The 26920-nt window shown below is 35.7% G+C and overlaps 1 long non-coding RNA gene across 3 annotated transcripts in view; it reads left to right on the forward strand.

The window, feature by feature from the left end:
* LOC113609842 (uncharacterized) overlaps positions 1–26920 on the forward strand; it is a 48420-nt gene that overhangs the window by 13932 nt on the left and 7568 nt on the right. For 2 of the 3 annotated variants that reach the window (XR_003428839.1, XR_003428840.1), the window contains exon 4: positions 1114–1220. This is a non-coding gene — a long non-coding RNA (uncharacterized LOC113609842). Of the gene's footprint in view, positions 1–1113; positions 1221–21590; positions 21802–26920 lie in introns of all 3 variants that reach the window. The other variant, XR_003428842.1, reaches the window with a different exon arrangement.

The following is a 26920-nucleotide window of genomic DNA, read 5'->3' on the forward strand; positions in this document are numbered from 1 at the left end:
AAAAAAAAGAAAGTAAATTCCATAAATGCTAACTTCCTTGACAAAAGTAAAAGATTTTATTTCCCTCCTTGTAAAGTAAGAAGATACGAACTTCATGGTGTGCACATAGAAGGAGCTTCTGAGACAAAGAACAGAAACTCTCAGTAAACAATAGGTTTTCACACAATAAACAACAGAAAGCAATGGATACTTCTGGAACCCTCTCCATCCTTCTTTCCTACAAGTTTACAGACCAGGGATTGCCTTGACAGGGAAGTGACTATACTGTCTTACTGAAAGATGGTTCTCAAGTCACTAAACAAGAATTAATTGCACATGCTTCTATCATGTTACTTTTAAAGCAGGTCATTGTAAGACAGTGCTAGCCTATGAATTCTCAAGAGAAGTATGTCCTGAGAAAGTAAGCATAGGAAGTTTACCTATTTCCTTATTCATGTTTCTTCCCTTGCCTTTTGCCTGGTGAGGTAATGCAATAACAGAACCTTCAGCTTATTATTTTAAGCAGAGTTCATCTAGTTCACTTTGGGTTCCTGGGTGGTGAAATGCTTGAAGACCTCCCATGGATAGAAAACCTTTGCATTGTAATCTTATTACACAACAGGGAAGGTCAATGGAATGAGCCTTTTTTTCCCCCTCATTTTAGTTTGTCTCTACCACATAAAAATGTGACACAGAATGAAGCAGACCCAAGTCTCTGCGTGTGATATTAACTTGGAACTGCTTTTTGTCTGTCATCATTGACCATGTCACCACTTTGTCACCTGCCTCCTAGATTTTGTCAACTGTAGCTGGGTGTCTAAGATCACTTTCATCCTTGTGGAATGTGCCTGCGGCGTTTGCATGAGGGCTAGTCCACTCAGATAAGGCTATTGCTGCTGGGGAAGTTATTTTGTTTGCATTCCCTGGATTTGTGAGATTAATAGAGAGCCCTCCAAGGTGGGATGAGGAGGACTTCAAAAATGTCAAGGGAGGAAACACGCCCTCTAGCCATTTGATTGTGAGATTGATTTTGCGAAATGACATGTGTAGTGACCCCTTTACACACAGCTTTTTACTTCATCCAGTATTGTGGCTGAGCTTTCTTCATCCCGGTTTTTCTTTCATTCAAAACAGAAAAAAAGAAAGTTTTATCAAACCCCAGAACTCAATCTCCCAGCATCTGTTTACACTTCTTGGAATGACTGAATATGTGTGAGAAGAAAATGGCAGAAACCGGGAGGGTAAGTGAGGAATGGCCCCCTTCCTAAACTCTTCTGAGGACATTTGGTTTCTTCCCGCCTTCATTCCCCTCCTCTTCAGTTCCTCCTTCCCCACAAACAACTTTACTCATTCTGTGCAAAAGTTTGCCATTTGGTGTTCAAGATTAATTTTAATACCTAGATGTTTCAGCTGCTAGTTCTTCAATAGACTCCAGGATTCCCTCTGCACTTTTGGTGACTATATAATAGTCATGGCATAAACAGTAGGATTTGTTTTCATCTACAATCACAACCACAGAGTTTTGTATTTGCTTTAGAGCAGTAGCTCTCAAAATGGAAACTTTGAAAATATTTTATTTATTTGGTTAAAACCATTGGGTCATATCAAAAAACACGACTGAACAAAGAAATATGGAGAGGAAGTGTGGGGAAAGGAAGGACTCAGAGTTATGCTGGAGGACCAATAAAGGGAATAAAACCCATCATTTTAATATCTTATACATTTCCCTTTTCTATTTAAAAGAAAATCTCAATAAGCAGGCTAGCCTGTAACATCATTCTTCCAGGCTTCTCCGTTCCTATTTAACTACATGAAAACCTGTCTGTAAGCCCCCCACTGGGAGAGGGAAAACATTCCCTTTGCTGGCAGGTGGTCTTTTGCAAGCACTTCCCAATTGAAAGCATATGTTCCTGGGTGTGAGGAGGCTTCTGGTAAGTGGAAGGAAGCTCATGTGTAGAATGATTGGATTATGTAGGCAAATTCAAGATAAGCATGCTTAGTCCTCCCTTCCTTCCACAATAAAGGTAGAGGCTTTTGATATCACATAGAAGGTCTCTATCCTACTCATCTTCACCTCCAAGTTGAAGGTCTTCCTTCACTGTCCTACAACATAGTTCAGTGTTCACATCCTCTTTCATATTAGCGTTAAACTAAGACCCCCTTGTTTCTCTTCCTTTTCCTGGTCTTTGCCACCAAGACCAGTTAAGCTACCAATAACATGAGATTGATCTTCTTAAGGATAAGATCCCTTCCGCAGAACTCAGATTTCTTCACAGTTAATGGAAGAAAGGAGAGAGGAAATGAAGAACCAAAAGAATATCCTTTTCCTGTTCAAAGAGGGGGAAAGTCTTTTAGCAAAGATTTTTTTAAAATGAGAAATTTGATTCAGGAAGAGCAGTATGCGAATGACCATTTCAAAGGAAATCAATAAGAAAAGTTCAAGAAAATGATCATAATGAAATATATCTTAGCAATACATCTTTTACTAAACATCAGACATCTATTATGTGCCTTTCCCTGTCTGAACACATTTTCGTAAAGGCTCAACGTAGCTAATTCTGTTGCATTTCCTGGAATGAAGAAAGAGTGAGTTTGCTTCACAAAAGTTAGAATTTAATTGAATTTTGTGAAGTACAAAACCCAAAAAAACATTTCCCCCAATATTCCAAACTCTAAAAATAATTGAGGACTGCACAGAGGCAGTGAAAAACTGCATAATATTAGAAAATGTTCTTTACCTCAACCCAAAAGCACTTTATAAATGGGTACAGTATCTCATGGTGAAAAGAGGAGGTCAGATTGATGCTGTTTTAAGCAATGGGTTATTTAGTTAAGATTTGCTGCATCAGCTTCCAGGTGCTCCCCCAAATGTCAGTGCTCTAATAGTGAACATTCTATTGCTTGAAAGATCAAAGTTTCCTCTACTGGTCAGAAAAAGTGGCATCACATTTTTGCTTTTCCCCAATAACTGATTTTTGTACATTTACTATAGAAAGTGAATCTAACCATATTGAAGGGGATGATAGTCAGGTTACTTAGCTTGGAAAATATTGAAAATGAGGCAGATGCCTCTCATTTTCTTTTTAACAGAAATATCCTACACTGTACTTGCAAACCATTAGTTTATGAGTGAACTAGTTTACAATGTATGTAGTATTATATGTGCATGTTAGCACTTCTAAGAGCTGCTTGAGTAACCCGGAAAAAAGGGTCAAGAAAATATTGAACTGTCCTTCAGTTATTACAGGCTATTTAGAAACTGGAAAACAAGCTAATTCTGATTTAAGAAAAACATAACGATACTTTGTTTTTATATAGTACTTTTCAGACATGACTTCATTATTTATCAGAACATTCTTCTGAGCGTAGGTAGCAAGGGCTTTCTTCAGTTTACAGAGGCATAAACTTGGGCATGAAAAGATTAATTGATTTCTGCCGGGCACAGAAAATCTATGCCAAAGGGAAAGAGAGACCAACTTTCTACAAAGGACTCAGGAGCCTGCTCTTCCTCCAGTAAACAGAAATCACATCATCATTAACTTTTGTAACAACTTCTTAGAATCTTTGCTACACAATGAGTATTAACCATCTGCGTGGTATGGATTTAAGAAGATTTGGGGGTCTTGCTCATTTATTGCTTTATGCTAACACACTGCACTCACATAGAACATAGTCATTGGTTGAACAGCATTGCTTACATGTAATAGAGAAAAGAGGACAATCAGTAATGACACTCGATTCGCGATTCAAGAGTGCACAAAGGGTACAGCGAAGAGTTGTCATTACTTGCTCCTAGCAAGTACTATTTAAGGCCAGAAAATCACATAATTAGAGGCACTTTCAAAGCTCCTGATTTCAAGATAACTTTCAAACATAATTATCACATTTTTGACTGGAGACATATCAAGGCCGCAGACATTAGTTTCTGCAAAAATCCCCTGTCAGTAATGTGTTATAGTACCCTTATAACAATATATCTTGGAAATTACTTTGCTTATGTAGTTTTTCGGGTCTGAATGAAGTAGAAGAGCGACACAGTCAGTTCACATTTTTGTAAGTTCACTTTGGCCTGTAACATGGAGAACGTAGAGGTCGATGAGATGGAAGGCAGGGTGATTAGTTAGGAGGTTTTGGTGAGAATGAAGGTAAAAAATAATGGCGGCATTAATTAGAGTGGTGTTAGTGGTGATGGAAAGAAGTAGGTGGACATACACATACTTACTGGATAAAATAGATGTTTAGTTGGTCTTGGGGGCTGAAAGAAAGGAGTTAAAAATATCTCCCAGGTTTTGTTTGTTTGTTTGTTTTCAATTAAGTGGATGCTGATGCCATTCAGTGAGATTAGGATTAGAGCGTCAAAGATTTAGTCTGGGGAAATGAAGCGCCAGCTTTTGACATGATGAGTTTGAGATGCCTGGGAGATACCTAGGTAAAACCATGGGCAATTGAATGTATGGCTCAGAGTTCAGCCTCAGTGGATATCCTCTATGAAATCTTCCATAATCACTTTAATGGAAAGCCATGTCTAAATTCTGGATGCCTCTTCATGGCTAAGATTTGAGGAGTTATCTTGATTTATCTCACAGTATCTTAATATATAGTTTAACAAAAATATTACCTAATTTCTTCAGTTACTTGTAGTCTAAAAGCGCAAATTTATAGAGGAAATTTAAAAGCAATGATCTTTTCTAAATTCATAGAATATTTGAATTATATCCCTTAATTCTGCTTCAGGCAGGTATTATATTCATATGCACAAACCCAACATTCTTCTTGGAATTCAGTAGTTTCTTGGTATTATGAAATAAGACTTCTATTTTTATAAACAGCAGGTGTTTGACCGGGGAGATGATTCATATGCTTTTAAGTCCAGAGCTCTAATGAATGTTCTAGGTTTTCAGATATGAATTTATAATCTGTCATTCATTCATTCAGCAGGCACTATCCTAGGTGCTTTGATTTGCCTGTTTGATAAACAGCTCTTTCCTTGGAGAGATTATAATCAATGGAGAAGACAGTAAAGAAAAGATATAGTATATAGAATATAGTATAATATATAGTACATTAAATGGTTATTAGTTATTTGGAGAAAAATTAAAGTTGAGAAGATGAAAAGGGAGCACTTAAAGACGAGTGTTTTCAGCTTTCAATGAGGTAGTCAGGGGAAGCTTCACTAGGAAGGTGGAATTTGAGACTAGACCTAAAGGAGATGAGGGAGGATGTCAAGCCACTATATGGGGGAAGAATGCACCCTCAACAGAGGGGACAGAAAGTGCAAGGGCTCTATGTAGTCACGGCCTCCAGAGTAAGGACACCAAAGTGATCAGAGTGGAGTAAGCAACAGGGAAAGCTGTAGTAGATGAAGCTGAAGAGGGAAGGAAGTAGGGGTTCCAGATTGTTTGTACCTTTTAGGCCAAGACAGGAATGAATTCATGGAGAGTTTTAAGCAGATGAGTGACATGCTCTGATGCATTCTTAAAGGATCACTGCTTGTTATGTTAAAAGTAGGCAGTCAAGTGTCAAAATGAAAGCAGGGAAAGTTAGAATAATTCAGGAGAAAATTAATGGGGGTTTGCTGTGATGGTTAATTCCCGCAGGCCTGAAATTGGCCTGAGCTGTTTGGCTGAAGTAAGAGATGTATCTGTATAAGTATGGCTCGCTAACCGATTGTGTCACTGGATAGTTTAAAAAGAAATAATAATAAGAGATGTATCTGGATGTACTAATCTCTAGACAAGGCACAAAATATACTGAATGATAATGTTGCTTTGTAACCATGATTCCCATGCAAGTTTTAGGATGGCTTTTACCAGTTTGTCAGCATTATTGATTTTGTTTATCTACAACAGTGAGATTGCTGATTTGTACCTGGTCTCAGTGAGACTCCTAGAGGGTTCTGACACTGGGGCTGTTTATCTACCGAAAAATAAGCCTGCATGACAGCAAAGTATAAAATATCCTGTTCAGAAATTCATTTTGGGTTTCCTGATCCCAGGGTGTTCTGTGAGGTACACACATCTGTGGTCCCTGATCTTTGAGAGAAAACAACAGAGCCCTGCAGGGGAGGATGATTGGAGCGCGTGCTCAGCCTCTCTAGGATCCTTGCTATGAGACAGGCTTTGGCTAGAATGCAGCCTTACCTTAACTGTTGTTTTATCGTATGTTTTTCCAATAATAAACCTTAGATTTATAATCATTTTCACTTTGAGCTCTGAGAGTCTTCTTTAACAATTGAAGCCTGACTGCCACCACCAGTGCAGGAGCTTAGACTGGACTGGTAGCAGTAGAAGTGATGAGTCAGCCACTTGGATCCTGGATAACATTTAAAGATAGAATTGACATGATTTGCTGTTGGGTTAGATATGGGGTGTGAGAGATAGAGCAGAGTCAAAGATGACTCCCAGTATTATCAGCCTGGGCAACTGGTAGAATAGAGTTTAGAATGATGATTGAGATGAAGCCAAATTAGCATTCATTTAACAGCAAAAAGAAAGTAACTGAAGATATATTGAGTATAGACAACTCTTCTGGGGATATCGGATATAAACAGAAGCAGAGAAAAGGGGGCTTTGTTAAAAGAAAAACAGAGTTTCAAATATTTAAGAGAACTGGTGATATAGGCATAAAAGAAAAAATTATTTTGTTTTTAAATCTTTTAAAAATTTCTTTGGAGAAATGATTTCCTTTCTCCAAACTAGCTGTTTAAAATGTATCTAACAACAACAACAAATAAACAAACAACATGGGAGTAAATACCAGTGTAGCACTTAATTCTGTTATAGGACTTATAGAGTATGCCATTCTATCTCTAGGATATTTCATTCCAAAATGATATTTCACTTAACAACTAAAATAAAAGCATAATAAAATCATAAGTTGAAATGCAGGGAAAATGTAGAATATTGACTCAGTTTAAGCCAAATACTATTCCCTGTGATTCTGGACCCAATATTAATCCTAGAATTATGTGGATTTTATACGAGCTTAAGAAAAGATCATCATTTCTAAGCTAAAATGAATTAAAGCTGCCATTAATTTGCTATTGACCTTTAATATTTATTCTGTTCTGTGTTTTTACATTTCATCTGGAAGTCTTTTTCAGAAACTCTGGGATGACTTTTACCTGGTTACAAAGTGAGAAACTTTGGAAAGTTTCTAACCTCTACATAGTAGGTGCTGAATAAATATTTGTTAAATAGATGAATACATACATGAATGAATATATGAGTGAATGAAGAGTCACATGAATGGTTTATGAATAAACATATGAATTTATAGTAGCATGTATAATGCAAAAAACACATTATATAAACAGAGAGGAAATCATGAATCTTTTGTGATTCCCTTTGTTAACAGGAACAACTTTGAGACATACTTGCAGTCAGGGCAGTGGAAGAGAGCATCATTTTTGACCATTCTAGAGCAAACTGGGAGATGGAATACAAGGGCAGAGTGAGAGGCAAGGCTCATAGCTAATTCAAGTGGTTTCAATAAACGACAACTGTGTGTTTAAGTGCATCCTAGGCCGTGACAATGGAGGTTGAGGTTAGAGTTAGAGCAATAAAGAAGCTGCTCAAGAGAGAAAGTATCACTCCAGGGTAGAACTGTCTCATCAGAGAAAAGAAGTTATTTCTTTCCTCTTCTGAGTCATGAATTCATGACCTCCCTCGCTCCCCTGCATACCTCCCAAGGCATCTGTGAATTGAAAGATTTATATGAACTCTTACAAAGAATGTGACTGTTCTCATAGGTGTTTGCAGACAAGCAGTTTCTCCACCCACTCATCTCCCAAGGAGGTTCCTTAACCAGGTAGCAAATTGAGGCATGGGGTTGAGACAAATGCTGAAAAGTCATTTTAGAGAGGTTAACCTCAGAATGATTTAGGAAATAAAAAGAAAGTAATTCCAAATTCCTGTATCCTCATATGTATGACTAGATAGATAGATAGACAGATAGATAGATTGATAGACAGACAGACATAACAAAGTCTCTGTTATAGAAAAGGCTTCCAACACTAGTTCTTTTTTACTTTTAGGCTATTTAAAAAATTCTTTCTACTTCCTTTTTTTCCCATCTTAGTAAATATGTGCCAATTCTCACAGAATTGTGCTAAAAAAAAAAGAAAGATAAATTGTATATATTAGTGCAATTTGGTAGAAATTAATTAAAGAAACTAGCTCTTCTAAAGCCAAGCAGTCCCACCACCCACTAGCCCACTAAGCAATGCAAACAAGTGGGAATTTCCATTCAAACGGTAGTTGCAAAATATTCTTTGATATTTCAGATTCTCTGTTGATGGTAGGGCTTGTCTCTTCAGTCAAATAGAATATTTCTGTCATTCTAATGAAAAGAAAATTAAATTAAATTTAAAAAGAAGGCAGTCTGTTATTTGTCTTTAGACAATAGACACCAGGAGAGTAATGCAAAGAGAAAAGATGTAGATCAGAAGTTCCCAAGTTTTTCCCACAGATCTCTAGTCCAACCAGATGCTCTGAGAAAATCGTATTCCATGGCAGAACACGTTTCTGCGGTGCTCCATATGCTGTCCTCTCTTAAGGGATGCACAAGGCTCATTAAAATAGTAAAGACCCCCAAATCCTGAAATAAAGAAATCTATTTGGCTTCCTTTAATCCAGTGTTTCTAAAATTTACAAGTCCACAAAGGCTTCTTAAGTGTAACATGCATCAAGATCCTGTAGAGTTAGTGATATGGAATATGCTTGGTGTATGCCTATAGCAGACTATGCAAACATACTCAAGTGTACACAGAGCCGGGCCGCAGGGAAATGGAATCACTTAGAGGTAATCAAAACCTTTGTAGAAAAACATAACCTTTTGATGCTCAGAGTATAGAAAAAAGAAATTAAATAGGTTGGGAACCACGCATCACCCCACTCAGGGATATTTTTGGGATTAGAAAAAATTCAAAAGAAACCAAGAAATTGGAAACAAAAGCCTAATAATTAAATCCACTAAACTGTATTTTTAATTAATCCTTCTGGTAGTTGTGGACAAAACTTTTCTCAGATGAGGAATATTAAGAGCACGATATTTTTCACTAAAACAGTGCCTTCTGAGCTCTGAGTTCCACTTGCCTTTGGAAAACCCCACTTCCCAGGGGTTCTAACGGGTCTTGGAGGAGGAGAGTAGACGTTTTCAAACGCTCATAAAAAGGCTCACAAGGCTTCTTGGATATCAGATTCCTCTTACAAAACAATAATTTGCTGAATTAAGTGCCAGTGAACCAGATGGATTACATTTCCCTCACAATGTGCACAAATTAAAAAATTAAAGAGAAAAGCATTTGGTAAAACCAAATTTGTATTTTGCTGGACCTAAAACATTTAGAAAAATAGTTTGAGATGTTTGGCTAAAGCCCAGTGCCACCAGGCCTGCCTGGCTCTAGACACCAGCCTCATTGACTGAAATATTCTATTAAGCAAGCAGATGGGTGGTGGTTTGTTACTGACTTTTCCACAAAAGCGAACTGTGAAATGTAATATTTCTGGAAGGATAAAGTGCTTGTGCTTCATACTTTTACAAAAGTGGGTTGACCATCTCAAGGATACTTCAGAAATAATATAAACTCTGGGAATGAATTTTTTTTAAAGGTTAACGGTATCAGTATAAGATAATTGAGAAAGGGAGAAAGAACTACCTAAAGAAAACAAGTAAACTAGAAAAATTGGGAGTATAAGTTTTATGAATTGCTTGAATTTCTGCCACTATGAATATAATTATTGGGATGCTTTTTAGAGTAACATGTAATTTCGTGAAACATATTTATTATGCTTTATTTAGTTAATAAACTTTAATTTTTAGAGCAGCTTTAGGTTCACAGCAAAACTGAGTGGAAAGTACAGAGAGTTCCCATACACGCTCTGTTCACTCTACACACACATCCCCCACTACCAATATCTCATAACAGAGTGGTACACTTGTTACAATCAATGAACCTACACTGACATATCACTGTCGCCTGAAGTCCATAGTTTACATTAGGGTTCACTCTGTGTGTGCTTTTAGCAAGGAGGTATCTTGGTATAATGGATTATTTACTTGTCAAATAACCAAGCAGAATAATATAAATTCTGCTTATAATTTATATTATTAGTGCATATTTGAGGATTAAGGATTATCCTTAATCCTGGAACTAAGGCTTTTGCTTGTTTTGAAAGAAACAAAATCACACATTAGTTCATTTGATTTCAAGAAGAAATAAATTAGGAGAATGGAAGTTTTACATACTTAAGTCATCACAATAAACAGACAAGCCTCATACATTATCAAGTGCCATTTCTAATTTGCAATGTAGAAATAATATGTTTTGCTTGGTGTAACCCATTCTTTCTTAAGACAGCCACCTTTGGAAAGACATATCACAGAAAATTAGCTTTATGACAATGCTTTACATAGAAACTTATTGTAATAGCAAAACAAAACCCATATTCATTTCTCATAAACCTATTTTAAGTGCTTCCTTTTCACTATCATGTTGAAACCTTGCATGCACCAACTATGTGCCTCCTTTTTTTTACAAGGATGGAGAAATATATTTTGACTCCACAGACTGAATTTCTGTTTCTTGACCTAAGCTCCACCCCATGATCCACTCACTGAACAGATTAAAATTCCCAAAGGAGAGATTAGAAGCACCAAGATCAATTTAGAGTCTCACAGTGTTCTTGCCAAAGGCCTGATGTACACATTTCTGGCATTAACTCTGATCCAGATATATTCCTGAGGAGGGTGACTGGTGCATGACCTTGCCTCATACCCAAAGAATCACTGTTGTATTCAGCAATGCCCAGAAGCCCTGGATGTACATGGCTTTTAGTGAATTAATTGACCTCAGAATTCACTCATATGGAGCATCTTATCTGGAGTCCAAGCTTTCTATATATAATAGCACTTTGGGTATTATTACTAGTTTAATTTGCTATTAACTTTGCACTCCACAGTAAGAATAACTGCAAATACTTTAGTTTTCACATCAGAGAATATAAATCTAAAAAAAGAACAAAATGAAATTCAGCCACAGTCTCCAACTACTCAGTAAAAGCTGCCCTTTTGTTTTCTTATCTTTCTTTTCTCTTTCTTTTTTTAAACCATGACATCCCAAATTCATTTTCCCTTATCCTTAAAGCAACCTTCATCCTCCAACTTTGGCTCAGATATCCACATTCCTTTAACTTTGGCCTAGAGTTCCAGGGTTAGAGCACTTGGTCCAGACTTGGCCAGTCAAGCACCTTAATGTCTCCCTTCAACTGTCCATCATCCCCCATACCCATCCATCCATAGTGGTAAATTGGGGTGTGTGACCAAAATTTGCTCAAACTGGATTTTCAGTTGTGCAAGCCATTACACATTCTTTTCCGCTTAAGCTGAGTTGAATTGGTTTTCTTCTCATTTGAAACAGTCAAACAAAATAGTTCTGGTATACCCTTTCAAAGATTTTTCTGATGCTACTCATACACATATTTTTAGTTAATGGAGTTATTTCTATGAACTAAATTTTCCAACAACTAAGTGCGAGAACTTTAGTTTGGTGATTTTAATTCTGTGATAAAATTCAAAGATTCAAAATGAACTTTAATTAGCACTGCAATAAGAACTCAAGAATTACTTAATAGCTTTCTTAGATTAATTGATTTTTCTAAAGTGCCTGTAATTTTGGGGCATTTTCAATAGATTTGCTGCTTTGATGTCTAACATTGCAATGCAGAGAACATTCTTTGCTTTTTTTTTATGCTGTTTTATTTCCATCCTGTTTTTTTTTCTCTGTCCTCTTAATTGCTTCTCATATTTGACTGGCCTTTATTTAGAATATAACTCACCAATATTAGACTGAATTTCTCATTAAAATGATCTTGGCTTAATTAGTAGGACAAATGCCCATGAACTGCAAAAAAAACACATCCTGTTTTAAAAGTGTTTGGTCTATAAATTTACAATTTCTTCTTGATTCTGTGTGAAAACCATACCTTCCTACTTTCTGCTTCAACTAGAGAGGTGAGCAAGAATTTCTAATCAAGCCATTGTAGGTGTGAAATATGATAATACTCAAGAGAGTAGCTTTCTAGAGATTAAAGTTTAAATAAACATGAACTTGAAGACTTTCCAAGCTCTCCCCTTAGTTCTCTCCTTTTACCTACCTTACCCATGCTGGAGCAATAGGACTAGTGATAGAGCCTGGGAAAAGGAGTGAGATATAACTTTCTGGCTTCTTTTTCTTTAAAATTCATGTTACTGTACTGACCACTTATTGTTTGAAACTTTTAATCTTTAACAGGGATAAAACCAGGTCTTGTTCACTTTCAGGAAATAAGAATGACTTAATCAAGAGAATCCACATAGACATAGTGAAAGGAAGCTTAGCAAAAACTAGAGTCTTCTATAATCAGAATTTTATCTTGACTGAAATGTTTTCAAAGATTATTATTTTAAAATTTACTTTAATATAAAAACAACATTGATTACAATGTGAGAATATGAGTCAATATTTGTTAATTGCACGTGAGTAGGTGAAGAAAATTAGTGACAAATAATTCTAATTTTGTTTTAGTTTTAACATAACATTCTCTAGAGAGAAAAACTGCCTTCACCATTTAGCATTTTAAATAGTATTTATAATATAATCCTTGAGCTTGTTTTGGGCAGACTCTGGAGCAATCTAGGAGGCTGGTGGGCTGGGTCAAACATTCTAGAATACAGAATGAAATTTCTCCAAATCTGTTAGTGATCAGAAAATAAAGTCTCATTAAAAGAGAGGGAACTGCCTCAAGTGCATGGTCAGTCTCCCTTATAAGCCTTTTCCCAGAATTTGAATTTGCATGGAGTGGAAATCTAAAGATTGTTCAGTTACTTATTTTGCATCTACATAATGAAAAGTTGTCCAATATGAAATAAAAACAAAATTTCAACCCAAACTACTGAAATGTATTCCTATTTATCATTTGAGGAGTTACTCGGTTTTCTTCCTTTCTTTGCCTCAACACTGTTGATTGACATGCCATGAATATGTTTACATGAGTCCAATTCTCCTTAATATTTATAGAGTTTATAGAGTGACAGACTAAAATCTGAGAGAATACAAGACTGTAGTACCTTTACTGTGTGCTGGTCATCTGAGGGCAAGGTTTTAAATCCACACTAAGTGAGGTAATAAGTTTGTTAGTTTTTTAATCTACACATTTACATGTAATTCTATATATTTTTCATATATCAATTTCAAACTGCCTGACTCAAATTACATAGCCAGACATTATTAACCTGAATGACTGAATCAGTCATTTATTTATTTAAGCACTTTTTTCTCTTTTAAGTGTATGACTCCAAATTTTGTTCTTTTCTACTTAATTCCAGATGGCTGGATATACGTAAGTCTATTTAAGTAAATTTTTATTGTAATTAAATAATTGCTAATAACAAGAAAAGCTCCTATTAACAAAGATATGAACAACGTTATCTTTGTATAGAAAGGGAAGTAGAAATACAAATAACAGCTTTTCCACTAGATGATGTAAACAAACATCAACAACAGCAAATGATCTCCTTTATCATGAACATATTTCAAAGGTTAAAATGAGTTTAATATAATTAAATGGTAGAAAAGTCTAAAACCCGTTTTCAGAAAAGTTCAGAGTTTTTTTCTTGAAAAGAGATGGAGTAATCTGTACTCACTTTCTGTAAGCTGCTTTGCCATTTTAAAATACTGTAAATATCTTCCTAGTCAATGCACTCAAACACGTGCACACACAAACACAACCAACATTATTCTTAATTGATACCTATATATCTTAGTATTACTGAGGTATAATTAATTTGGTCAATCCTGTATTTTAGGAAATTTATGTTTCTCACATTTGTCATATCTCCAATTTGTTAAATTATAAATCATACTATGATTAATACACTTAGAATGAAATATTTTCCTAGATCCATGATGATCTTAGGGCAAATTGCTTAGAGGTTGGAGTATGTGCATCTTAGTGAATAAGTTTGTTTTAAACATATGTTGACTAAACAAGATTATCATATTACCTTATACTGTAACCAACACAGATTATTAAACTTTTTTATATACACATGTAAGTTTTTTTCTCAGCTTATCATTTTATTTTTAATTTTTTAATGTTAGTTTTTAATTTACAAAGATCTAGTTTTATTTGGGGAGAGACAGAGATTGAGAACTGAATCTTCCCACCTTTATTCTATGATTTATGGCTTTTATATTATGCTTAGAAAGGTCTTTCTTACTGAAACATGTATATTCACCTAAATCTTATTTTGATACTAATACGGTATTATTTCTGACAGTTAATCACACTCAAGAACATGGCCTGTATGTTTCTATGTATAAAATATTCTCTTTTGCCCCTCCATAAGGATTTGCATTTAGGTCATATAACTTTCTCAGCAAGTCTGTTACTTAGTCATTTATATTTTTGATTGCTATTATAAATGGAATCTTTGTATCAATAGTTTTTAAATAGTTTTTTCTGGTACTTACAAAATCCGTATATATTTTTGTATATTTTTCTTTTTTTTTCCATTGACCATTACAAAATTTTTTCATTGGTTATAACAGCTTCTTAGTTGTTTCTCTTGGAATTCTTTTGGATTTTCTTATTGAAAAATCATTATGTGCATTAGACACAGATTTAACCAAATGTATAAAACGCCTACTGGGTGTTTGGTACCATCCTAAGTGCAACCAGGAAGTGACTAAAATATAGTGAACATGGTTACTGTCCACAGCCAAGGAAAACTAAATATCACTCAGCAGGAATAATCAAGTGGCATTTCCAAAGTAGCATATTAATAGGCACATGCCCACATAGTATAATATATGTAGTAGTGGAATTCAGAAGTACTGAGAGAGATGAGGACAACAGTTCTTGGCAGGCATAGATCAGATGAGGTTAATTATAGAATATTCATAAAAGGAGATGATGTTTTGGGTAATAGTCATAGACTAACAAGAGAACAGTAGTGTTAGACAGATTCTGGGAAGATGGCAGCAGCATAGCTTTTAATCTCTCTGAATCCTCATAAAAAAAATAGAGAAACTAAATACAAAAATGAAAACCTCTGGGCAACTCTAATAACGCAACTAGTTTACAAGATATCCCTAAGAACCGCAAAATACAAGCTGCAGGGAACAAATTTATTTCAGCTAAAAGACTTGGATTGTATCAGCAACTTGATGAAAAGAAGCAGAAGTAGCCTACTGAACATTTGATGGACCTGAGTCCAGGAGAATCTCTAAATAGCCAATAGTATTCATTTTGAAGGACAGTGGGCCAATTTGAGAGTAGCAACTTCAATTAGTAGCTGAATACAAAGCCTCTGTATAAGTTTTTCTATAGCTGCTGTAACAAATTATCACAAATTTAGTAGCTTAAATAGCACAAATTTATTGTTATACTCCTGTAGGTTAGAATTCTTATAGGCTCAGATGGTTTCTGTGCCTCAGGTCCCACAAGGCCTAAATCCAGAGTTATTGGTTATTCGCTAGAATAACCACTATAAATCACTTTTTAGCAAAATAATCAACTGTGAAAAAAATGAGAAAATGACAACATATAGGGGGAAATAACATCATTAAAAAAAAAATTTTTCGTCAGATTTTTTGACAGCAATGCTTCATGCCATAAGAAAATAGAACAACATATTTAAGGAAATGAAGGAAAGAAAATGTATCTTTAAATAAATATTTACTTGGAGAACCAAAATTAAATGAGAGTTAAAAGAGAGACAGCATTTGTAATAGCTAGACTCTCTGACAATGTAAATATAGTACAACGATTTTTAAAAAGTAGTAGATGACTGGGGAGAGCATATGTAAAACAATTATCTATTCTCATGAATCATACAGAATATTGTTATTCTGAGGATGTTCTGTGTGTAGAAAAAAACAATTTAATTATTATGAGATATACTAATTCTATCATTCCCTGTGTCCTTAAGAACAGAACATTTGGTGTGGAATACTGAAGAAATGAGTCTACTTAGAAGAGGTTAAGTAAAAACTCATTAGTATTAAATATGCATTGAAAGTATCAGTATTAAGTCATCAGATTTTATGTACATATATTTAAATATATGTGTAAATGCATATACATACATTTTCCAGTCCTGTCCATTGAAAAGGCCTAGAAAAAAAAATCACAAGCTTTTGGCACCCAGATTATTCTTTTGAAATATCATTTCCCACTTAAAGAAACCAGTGTTTCAAAGAGAAATGGATAATTACATGTTTGAAGGAGGAAATGTAGAGGATGAATCTGGAACTATCAAAGACCACTAATATCATGCCAAAGAATTTAGGAAACAACCGGTCAAGTTTCCATGAATCAGTTTGAGCTTCAAAAAGGATAATACTTGCAATTCATTATCCTGAAAACTGGTGCATAAAAGGGAAACAAACAAGCCTTATTTGTATAAACTATACCACTGGGGGAACAAATAGTATATGAGAGGAAACATAGCTTTTTTAAAGTATTTAAACCAATACATGAAAATAAAATTATAGAATTTGAATAAATACAATTTTATGATGTGAATTAATGGATCTAGGCTTTGAGCATGAATGGCTGGATAACATCCAGAAAGAGAGACAACCAGACAATGATGAACAAACCCAACACTAACTATAGGCATGCCAAAAGGGTAAACATTCTGATCGAGCATCTGGATCCAGTTGCCAATTTGCAGGAAACACAGAGGACAGGGGAAACTATATTGACTCCACCATGAGTGTCCAGTCAATGAAATTCATACTGTGGCAAATTTCCTGTGTGAATTACTTGGATTCTTCAACAGAAAGAAAGAGAAAGGAATAGAGGAGGGAACTAGTAGATTAATAGAGACTTAAAATATATATTGCTTAAAAAATGGATAAAATGCAATTATAGGGTCTAGAGATGGATACTTGGTGATAAAACTATAAAGAAAGCCAAGCAAGTGATCACCATAAAAATTAGAGTAGTGGTTAGTTTTAGGGGGCCACAAAAGGTTATGATTGGGATGGGCACATAGAGGAGCTTCTGGGGTATCTGGTAAAGCTCTATTATCTTGATCTGGGTGGTGTTTACAAGGGTGTTTATAATGACATGTTAAGTTATACACTGATTTTGTGAGGTTTTATTTATTTGTGCTTCATTTTATAATAAAAAAAAGTTAAGAGAAAATGGTGGGCATTGAAGGCATTTGCTTTCTTTTTTTATTTAATTTTTATTTTATATTGGAGCATAGTTGATTTACAATGTTGTGCTAGTTTTAGGTGTACAGCAAAGTGATTCAGTTATACATATACATATATCTATTGTTTTTCAGATTCTTTTCCCACATAGGTTATTACAGAGTATTGAGTAGAGTTCCCTGTGCTGTACAGTAGGTCCTTGTTGATTATCTATATTATATATAGTGGTGTGTATAGGTTAATCCCAACCTCCTAATTTCTCTCTCCCCCACATCTTTCCCCTTTGGTAACAATAAATTTGTTTTTGAAGTCTGTGAGTCTGTTTCTGTTTTGTAAATAAGTTGATTTGTATCATCTTTTTAGATTCCACATGGAAGTGATATCATATGATATTTGTCTTTCTCTGACTTACTTCACTTAGTATGATGATCTCTAGGTCCATCCATGTTGCTGCAAATGGCATTATTTCATTGATTTTATGACTGAGCAATATTCCATTGTATATATGTACCACATCTTTACCCATTCATCTGTCAATGGATATTTAGGTTGATTCCATTTCTTGGTTATTGTAAATAGTGCTTTAGTGAACATTGGGGTGCATGTGTTGCTTGTTTCTTTCAATAATTTTTCTTTGTCTTTAATTTTTGCCAATTTGATTACTCAAATTTTACTCGGTATGTTTCTCCTTGGGTTTATCCTGTATGGGACTCTCTGCCGTTTCTGGACTTGGGTGGCTATTTCCTTTCCCATGTTAGGGAAGTTTTTGACTATAATCTCTTCAAATATTTTCTCTGGTCCTTTTTCTCCTTCTGGGACCCCTATAATGCGAATGTTATTGCATTTAATGTTGTCCCAGAGGTCTCTTAGGCTGTCTTCATTTCTCTTCATTCTTTTTTCTTTATTCCGTTCTGCAGCAGTGAATTCCACCATTCTGTCTTCCAGGTCACTTATCCGTTCTTCTGCCTCAGTTATTTTCCTATTGATTCCTTCTAGTGTAGTTTTCATTTCAGTTATTGCATTGTTCATTTCTGTTTGTTTGTTCTTTAATTCTTGTAGGTTTTTGTTAAACATTTCTTGCATCTTCTCGATCTTTGCCTCCATTCTTTATCCGAGGTCCTGGATCATCTTCACTATCATTATTCTGAATTCTTTTTCTGGAACGTTGCCTATCTCCACTTCATTTAGTTGTTTTTTGGGGGTTTTATCTTGTTCCTTTTTCTGGTACATAGCCCTCTGCCTTTATATCTTGTCTATCTTTCTGTGATTGTGGTTTTTGTTCCACAGGCTGCAAGATTGTAGTTCTTCTTGCTTCTGCTGTCTGCCCTCTGGTGGATGAGGCTATCTAAGAGGGTTGTGCAAGTTTCCTGATGGGAGGGACTGGTGGTGGGTAGAGCTGGGTGTTGCTCTGGTGGGCAGTGCTCAGTAAAACTTTAATCTGCTTGACTGATGATGGGTGGGGCTGGGTTCCCTCCCTGCTGGTTGTTTGACCTGAGGTAACCCAACCCTGGAGCCTACCTGGGCTCTTTGGTGGAGCTAATGGTGGACTCTTGGAGGGCTCACGCCAAGGAACTCTTCCCAAACCTCTGCTGCCAGTGTCCTTGTCCTCACCGTGAGCCACAGCCACCTGCCACCTCTGCAGGAGACCCTCCAGCACTAGCAGGTAGGTCTGGTTCAGTCTCCCCTGGGGTCATTGCTCCTTCCCCTGGGTCCCAGTGCGCACACTACTTTGTGTGTGCCCTCCAAGAGTGGAGTCTCTGTTTCCCCCAGTCCTGTCGAAGTCCTGCAATCAAATCCCACTAGCCTTCAAAGTCTGATTCTCTATGAATTCCTCCTCCCGTTGCCAGACCCCCAGGTTCGGAAGCCTGATGTGGGGCTCAGAAATTACCCACTTTTAAATATGAGGAAACCACAATTAAGAGTCCAGATCACAGAGCAAGTGAGTGTCACTTTGAGTCCTAAACCCTAGCAATTCACGTACACAGCTACATCTCCACACACCTACACCATACACATATATTCACACACACACACACACACACACTCACAAATTGGTAAATATAGACAGATAGAAGATTCAGCAATCACACCCACCTCACCTCCCATCCCAGGGTTCCTATTGATAGTAAAGGAAATAACATCTGTCTTTTTGCCTACCTTACGGACACTACAAATTATCCTACATAAGTGAGAGAGTCACTGTTTCTGAAGGATGTTTTCATAGATCTTTCATGACATAAGTTATGTACATTTTCACTGTTGTTCTAATCCTCTTGCTCAGTTTTTTACAAATCAGCCTCATTTTAGATAGTCTGAGGTGGAGACCTAAGATAATTATGATTTATTTGGCGTCTGTCCTTAGCCCTATTTTATACATGATAACACTGTAGCTAAAGAAGTTTAAGAAACTTGTCCTTTTAGCAAAAATATTGCAGAAATAGAATTTTAACCTGGGATTGTGTGAGGACAAATCTCCACTTCTACCCTGATGACTCCTCTGGGGTCTTTAATCCTTGATAAATGATAGAAAAAGAAAGGTTGTGCCATGAATGCTAACAGTATAGGAACACAATTGCCATCTCTTTATGATAGAAGATCAGGGAGAATGCTCTTTGACATAAATCACAGCAAGATCTTTTTTGACCCAACTCCTAGAGTAATGGAAATAAAAACAAAAATAAACAAATGAGACTAAATGAAACTTAAAAGCTTTTGCACAGCAAAGGAAACTATAAACAAGACGAAAATACATCCCTCAGAATGGGGGAAAATATTTGCAAATGAATCAACGGACAGAGGATTAATCTCCAAAATATATAAACAGCTCATGCAGCTCAATATTAAAAAAGCAAACAACCCAATCCAAAAATGGGCAAAAGACCTAAATAGGCATTTCTCCAAAGAAGACATACAAATGGCCAAGAGGCACATGAAAAGATGCTCAACATCACTAATTATTAGAGAAATGCAAATCAAAACTACAATGAGGGGCTTCCCTGGTGGCGCAGTGGTTGAGAGTCTGCCTGCCGATGCAGGGGACACGGGTTTGTGCCCCGGTCTGGGAAGATCCCACATGCCGCAGAGTGGCTGGGCCCGTGAGCCATAGCCACTGAGCCTGCGCATCCGGAGCCTGTGCTCCGCAGCGGGAGAGGCCACAACAGTGAGAGGCCCATGTACCGCAAAAAAAAAAAAAAAAACTACAATGAGGTATCAACTCACACCGTTTAGAATGGGCATCATCAGAAAATCTACAAACAACAAATGCTGGAGAGGGTGTAGAGTAAAGGGAACCCTCTTGCACTGTTGGTGGGAATGTAAATTGATACAGCCACTATGGAGAACTGTATGGAGGTTCCTTAAAAAACTAAAAATAGAATTACCATACGACCCAGCCATCCCACTACTGGGCATACACCAAAAGAAAACCATAATTCAAAATACACATGCACCCCAATGTTCATTGCAACACTATTTACAATAGCTAGGTCATGGAAGCAACCTAAATGCCCATCGATGAATGGATAAAGAAGTTGTGGTACATATATATAATGGAATATTACTCAGCCATAAAAAGGAATGAAACTGGGTCATTTGTAGAGATGTGGATGGACCTAGAGACTGTCATACAGGGCGAAGTAAGTCAGAAAGAGAAAAACAAATATTGTATATTAATGCATATTTGTGGAATCTAGAAAAATGATACTGATGAACCAGTTTGCAAGGCAGAAACAGAGACAGAGATGTATAGAACAAACATATGGACACCAAAGGGGGAAAGCAAGGGGGGTGGTGGGGTGGTGGTGGGATGAATTGGGAGACTGGGATTGACATATATACACTAATATGTATAAAATAGATAACTAATAAGAACCTGCTGTATAAAAAAATAAAATAAAATTCAAATTAAAAAAAGAAGCAAATGACACAAAGAAGTCTGCTAACAAGGCAAGAAAATTGCAATTAAATTACTACCTTTGTGATTGTTTGGGGAGACTTAATTGACATTGCATGTTACATAAATAGGGATAATAAATGGCCTGGGGATTTTTTTCCTCCTGGTTTCTTATTCAAGGATCAAAAAATATTTTCAATAATTTGCATTCTTATGTATCATTAAGAGGAAAACAGGAATGAGAGAAACAGGATTGGAGATTGCATGTTTTTCTTCCTCTGTTAACTCTGATGAGTAATTTTCTCTGGTCTGAAATCCATTAGTAAAGAAATTTGCAGGTAATAAAAAATAAAATAAGATCGGCATTATGGCAGAGTCTTGCATAAAGGTGACGGCCATTGAAAATATAATTCTAGGAATTATAGAAGCATCCCAAGAAGTAATGTGAATTATTTTCCAGGAACTCTAAACTTGGGTCTTATATGAACCTTGAAAACAAAATTTGTTTTGTAGTTACGAGCTGTGAGTGGATACACAAAACTCTCACAAGTCGTGCAATCGTCCTTGACTAGCCAGTTTCAGCAAGCCCACCTTATGTAGCATATCTGCAGGAGCATTGCTACATCAACTAGGGAAGAAAACCTTCACTTATAAGCCTCGACCACAACACAAAAGATGAGGAGGAGCAGGGTCATTGCAACAGCTGCTTTATAATTCATTACAAGTAAGTAGACACAAGATTCAAGCAAAGACTGACTGCAATATATATAACATCATACCATTGGAAAATCTTTCTCTCAGTAATAGTCAATGAGTTACAATGTGATGGAGAACAATCTCTTTAGGATGCCCCTTATTATATTAAGGATTTTTTTTTCTTCTAAACAACTATTTCTGCTACAATCCTCTTGAAGAAAATGTTATATTGAAACCAAACACTACTTTGCTGGCTTTTCATTTTACGAAGAATTTCAAACTAACAACTTGAGTGAAGGATCATCTTATGTTTAACAATATTGATTAAGCCCATAAAATTTTATGTTTAAATAAATTAAAGCCATAATAACAGAAGGTTTCCAAGATCACATGGTATTATTGTTGGAGAGGCAAATCTTAGATATTCTCTCACCAAAACTATATTTACGTGAGGCAAATGTTTTTCAACCACACTGTATTATTTGGCCCCAAATACCTTTTTTCAACCTCACTGAGACTTGTCTTGGCAAACAAGAAGGTAAAACAAGGAAGCCAAATGGTATATCAGGATACCCTCAAAAGTATACAATACCAGGAATTATAAAGGACAGTGCCTGTAATTTTGGTACTGCAATTTTCCCCAGTAAATCCAGATGACAACCCTATTTTTCATTAGTATCTGTATTCTTAAATTCCAAATGAAGTCCTCTTAGTTGAAAAATTAATGATAATCTCATCTATTAAAAAATTAGGTGATAGTATAAGTAGGCCTAAATGCACATACAATCACACATAGAATCACAAATAACTATGAAAGAAACTGAACCCATTTTTTCTGATGAAAAACTTCCTGATGTGCAAATTTTCATTAATGTCCATATGTATTAAAAATTATAAGTCGTCTTAGTAGGATTAATTCATGACTGATACATAAAATCTTCAATAGGATTAAAATTATTTCAAGGCCACTAAGTCACTAAAAGGAAAAACCAGGATGGTTAGTGAATTTAACAATACCAAATTTTTCTGAAACAAATCAAGGATACTGTATCACATAATCTCCTCGTTCCCTTTGATTATTGGTCTGTAATTTTACCTAGGAATTTTGCTGAAAATTATAGAGGAACCAAAAACTGGACTTTGACATTCGAAATCAGATTTGAGTATGCTCAAAAGAGAGCATATGCTGTTATTCACTACATTTGAGAAACTTTTTAAAAAATAATGACTGAAAATTCTCATGATGAATCTAAAAAGCAAACTGTCCTTTTTCTCTTTCTGTTTTTATATTCTACTAAAATGTAAGTGCATATGTGTTCAATACATTATTTGTGGTAGTTAAAAAAGGAAACAGAAAACCTAAAGAAAGCAATAAAATCACACTTACTAGTATTATCTACAACACTCAATGTTTTGAGCAAGTCAAGGTGAAGACATTGGGGAATGTGAATGCTGACTTTTTAGAAAATCAAAAATTAAAGAAAAGAATGAGCTGGAAAGGCAGAGACACAGTCATGCCACAGAGACTTCTCAGGATGCCAGGCGAGACAAACAAAGCCCATGTCATCTAAGAACAAGGAAAAAAGTCCATTTAAACTCAGCCACCCACAGTGAAAACAGCAACTGACAATGGATTATCAGAATAGATGTTCATTAACCTGCTAACTAGGAAAATTATATTTTGCTATATTGAAAACAGGAAAGTATATTGTTAGAACTTGTGATAGTTTGATCCACCAGTTTGTGAAATAAATACTCATATACATTTCTCATTTTTATTGAAGTCTAAGCATGTTACCATAGGGAGATAAAAAGGGTTATGTCACTAATGCTGTTTTTGCAAAAAGAAACTTCCTAGCTTTTATTAAAATAACTACATATTTTCATTCCATCCCAAACTATATACTTTATATGTGACTTAGAAAGAAAAAGTTAGAAATCTCTGGGTACCTCAATGAACTGTAGTATAATCTCCAAATCTTTACTCATTAATTTATTCTGATGAGCCTTAAGGTTATGCATGAGTCAGCTGGCTGAATTGTGTGAAACAGTGGATAGTACAGCAGGAAGTCTGAGGCTGACATAGTTAACTGTAGATGTTAACGCCTCACTGTGGATATTTCCATGATCACATCCATTCTGATTTTACTTTGTGCCTCAAGATCTCCTAGAACTGGAGGTGTAATGTTTATACATTGTTTTGAGATGAAAAGTATATCCAGAGAGAAGATATTACCGTACCACAGAAGCATCCACCTGAAGCTTGCCAAACAATGTGGACAAGACTGAGGGAGGTGCTAAATGGTTATGCCAACATTATCTCACCTTGAAGTATGAGCATGTAAGAATCCACACTTAATCCCCTAAACACTTCCTTCAATAAATTAAGAAAGCTTGACAGTTTAGCTAATTTATTTTCTTTTATTATTTCTTTATTCCAATTTTATCTGTACAATTTTTACTATGTTGGACTTTTCAAAAATCTTTTAACATTACTTATCAGATACTTTTAATTTAGAAAGCCCTGATATCTTTTCCTTTGTATCAATTGTGTTCACAAAAAAACTCTCAGAAGCTAAATGGATATTTCCCTGAGAAATGCAATTTTAAGGACATATATCAATATTTATATCTAATTTTTCATCAAGTACATTTAGATGCAGAAAATTTTTTCCTTCTATCTATAACCATAAAAGATTAAAGATATATTCATTTTGAATCAAGATGAATGAATAAAGATACAGATCCTTCATTTTACTAGGCTTTGTTGGACTGGTTCATTAATAGATTTTTGAATTTTAAAGTTCTTACCAAAGCAATTTTTATCCCTTAAAAAAAAATAGACAGTTTAATAACAGTTTAGATCAGTTTCTGTTACCAGAATGACTTTGGAGTTCCACGTAAGTGGAGTCAGACAAACTATGTTTTTTAACCCATTTCAGGGGTGCTATTAAAATATACCATGGCAACATCAAGATTGTACTTTCGATCTGTTTCTCAGAGAGTTTTTCTATCCACAATCCAGTGTTTGAGATAATTCCACACGGACGCTCTAGTCTTCATAAGAAACAAGCCTAGATAGAGGAGAATTTTTTTCTTGAGAATTGACTGAGATCAAGAGAGACTGAGAGAACTCTTGTTTTCTTTCTCTCATTGTCTCGATTTTTCAGGCATTATGTCTCTTCACGAAATTTACTAGCTGGGTTCCAGTGTTTCCTTTGCTGGTTATTATCAGAAATATTTATTTAAACAATGCTCAGCAATTATTTATATACAATATTGCATCTTAAAAGCCAGAATAAGAAGATGTAATGGAAAAGAATCAGAAAAAGAATATATATATGTATAACTAAATCTTTGCTGTACACCTGAAACATTGTGAATCAACTATACTTCAATTAAAAAATAAATTAAAAAAAGAAGGAATAAGTGAAGGTAAAATTTTTTTTAAAAAAGATGTGGCAAAAAGAACACTGATGGGAGTCTGGAAACCTCTTCCCATTTGGTTTCCACTGAAACAAATTGTGTGATTCAGAAACGATCTTCACAACCTTAGCATAAATTAATGGAATTGACTAGATAAATTCCAATGAAATTAAGCTCTAAAACCCTATTCCAGAACTAAAAGGTTAACAATAAATCAATAGCAGATGGCTGAAAAGTCACTCTTGAAATTTAGAAACTAAATTTCAAATTACAGAGCTGTTCTTGAAATCACAGATATACTGGATGGTATAAAGTAAGGGAAGAGCAAGGAGAACCATGTAAAATTTTCTCAGGGTAAGACCTGACAGAAATGTGCATAATTCTTGCATTTCCCACATCTAAAATTTTGGTCAATTAGAAAGACTATGGTCAAAAAGGGCATGTAGATGGGGCTTCCCTGGTGGTGCAGTGGTTGAGAGTCCGCCTGCCGATGCAGGGGACACGGCTTCGTGCCCCGGTCCGGGAAGATCCCACATGCCGCGGAGCGTCTGGGCCCGTGAGCCATGGCCACTAAGCCTGCGCATCTGGAGCCTGTGCTACGCAACGGGAGAGGCCACAACAGTGAGAGGCCCACGTACCGCCAAAAAAGGGCATGTAGCTTAGATATTAGCACTCAATTAATAAGAGAGAAATGGGAAAAAATGAATTCTAAAAATGGGGCAAAAACTTTAACTTTCCCCTTGCTCCATCAGCCCCAGTGATGCCACACCAAACAGTTTTAAAAAATTAATTAGAAGTAAATAGTTGTAGTTATTAGACAGATGTCCCTGAGGAGGATTTCATGGTACAATCTCAGTAGACAAAAACCTAAAGGACCTTGCTAGTATTTTATCCTAATCAGTCTTAATGGCCTCTCAACCTTCTTTCAATGGCCTTAGTTCAAAAACCAAACATCTAAATGGCAGAACCATAAAGAATTAGTGAAATGTTCATTGGATTAAAAACTAGAGGGGAAAAAAAATCTGTTAACGTTTTTCAGAAAAAAAAAAAGCCATTTTAGGTCAGTGGCTTTGAAATGAATATTTGCTCTTGTTAGGGGCTGTCTTGGTAGTCATTGCCAGATCCCATACCTGGCACAGAGTTTGGTGCATGGGAAAAACCTAGTAAATGTTTGATTGATGAACAGACATGCTAAATAGGCTTTATTGGAGTCAATTCTTACCCTGCTTTCTGGGCAAGTGGTCATTAATGTAAATGACAAACAGTGGTCTGGGGAATAGTTTATTTAATCTCTTGCTGTAGCTCTTTCTCCAGCCTCTCAACAAGCTCTGATATTGCTCTCTGCACCTTCCCTGACCATACATTCCTGGAGTCTCTATATCACCAGTATTACTCAGGAGATAAAATATCTAAAATAATAAGTCCTTTGACCAGAATGTCTCTTATCTGACCCACAACTTGAGCTAAATAATCAAACCTCAAAGCCCATGGAATTTAAAACTTTAGGGTTGCTGGTGCTGAATATTTTGTGATTTTTTTTTTCCTTTCTTGCACTTAAAAAAAATGCTATGTGCAGGTACAAATAAATATTCCATAGATACTTGTTGGACAAATGACTTTACAGTGCATACTGTAAGCTGTTTGAGGAAAGATTTTATGAAATTTGGTTGGTTGCCACAAAGCCTAAATGTTTTGTGATTCATTCAAACTTTTACCTTGTG

Source organism: Aethalodelphis obliquidens, unplaced genomic scaffold (assembly GCF_003676395.1).
Source record: "Aethalodelphis obliquidens isolate GAN/ISIS:26980383/991018 unplaced genomic scaffold, ASM367639v1 scaffold3, whole genome shotgun sequence".
Taxonomy (NCBI): Eukaryota; Metazoa; Chordata; class Mammalia; order Artiodactyla; family Delphinidae; genus Aethalodelphis; species Aethalodelphis obliquidens.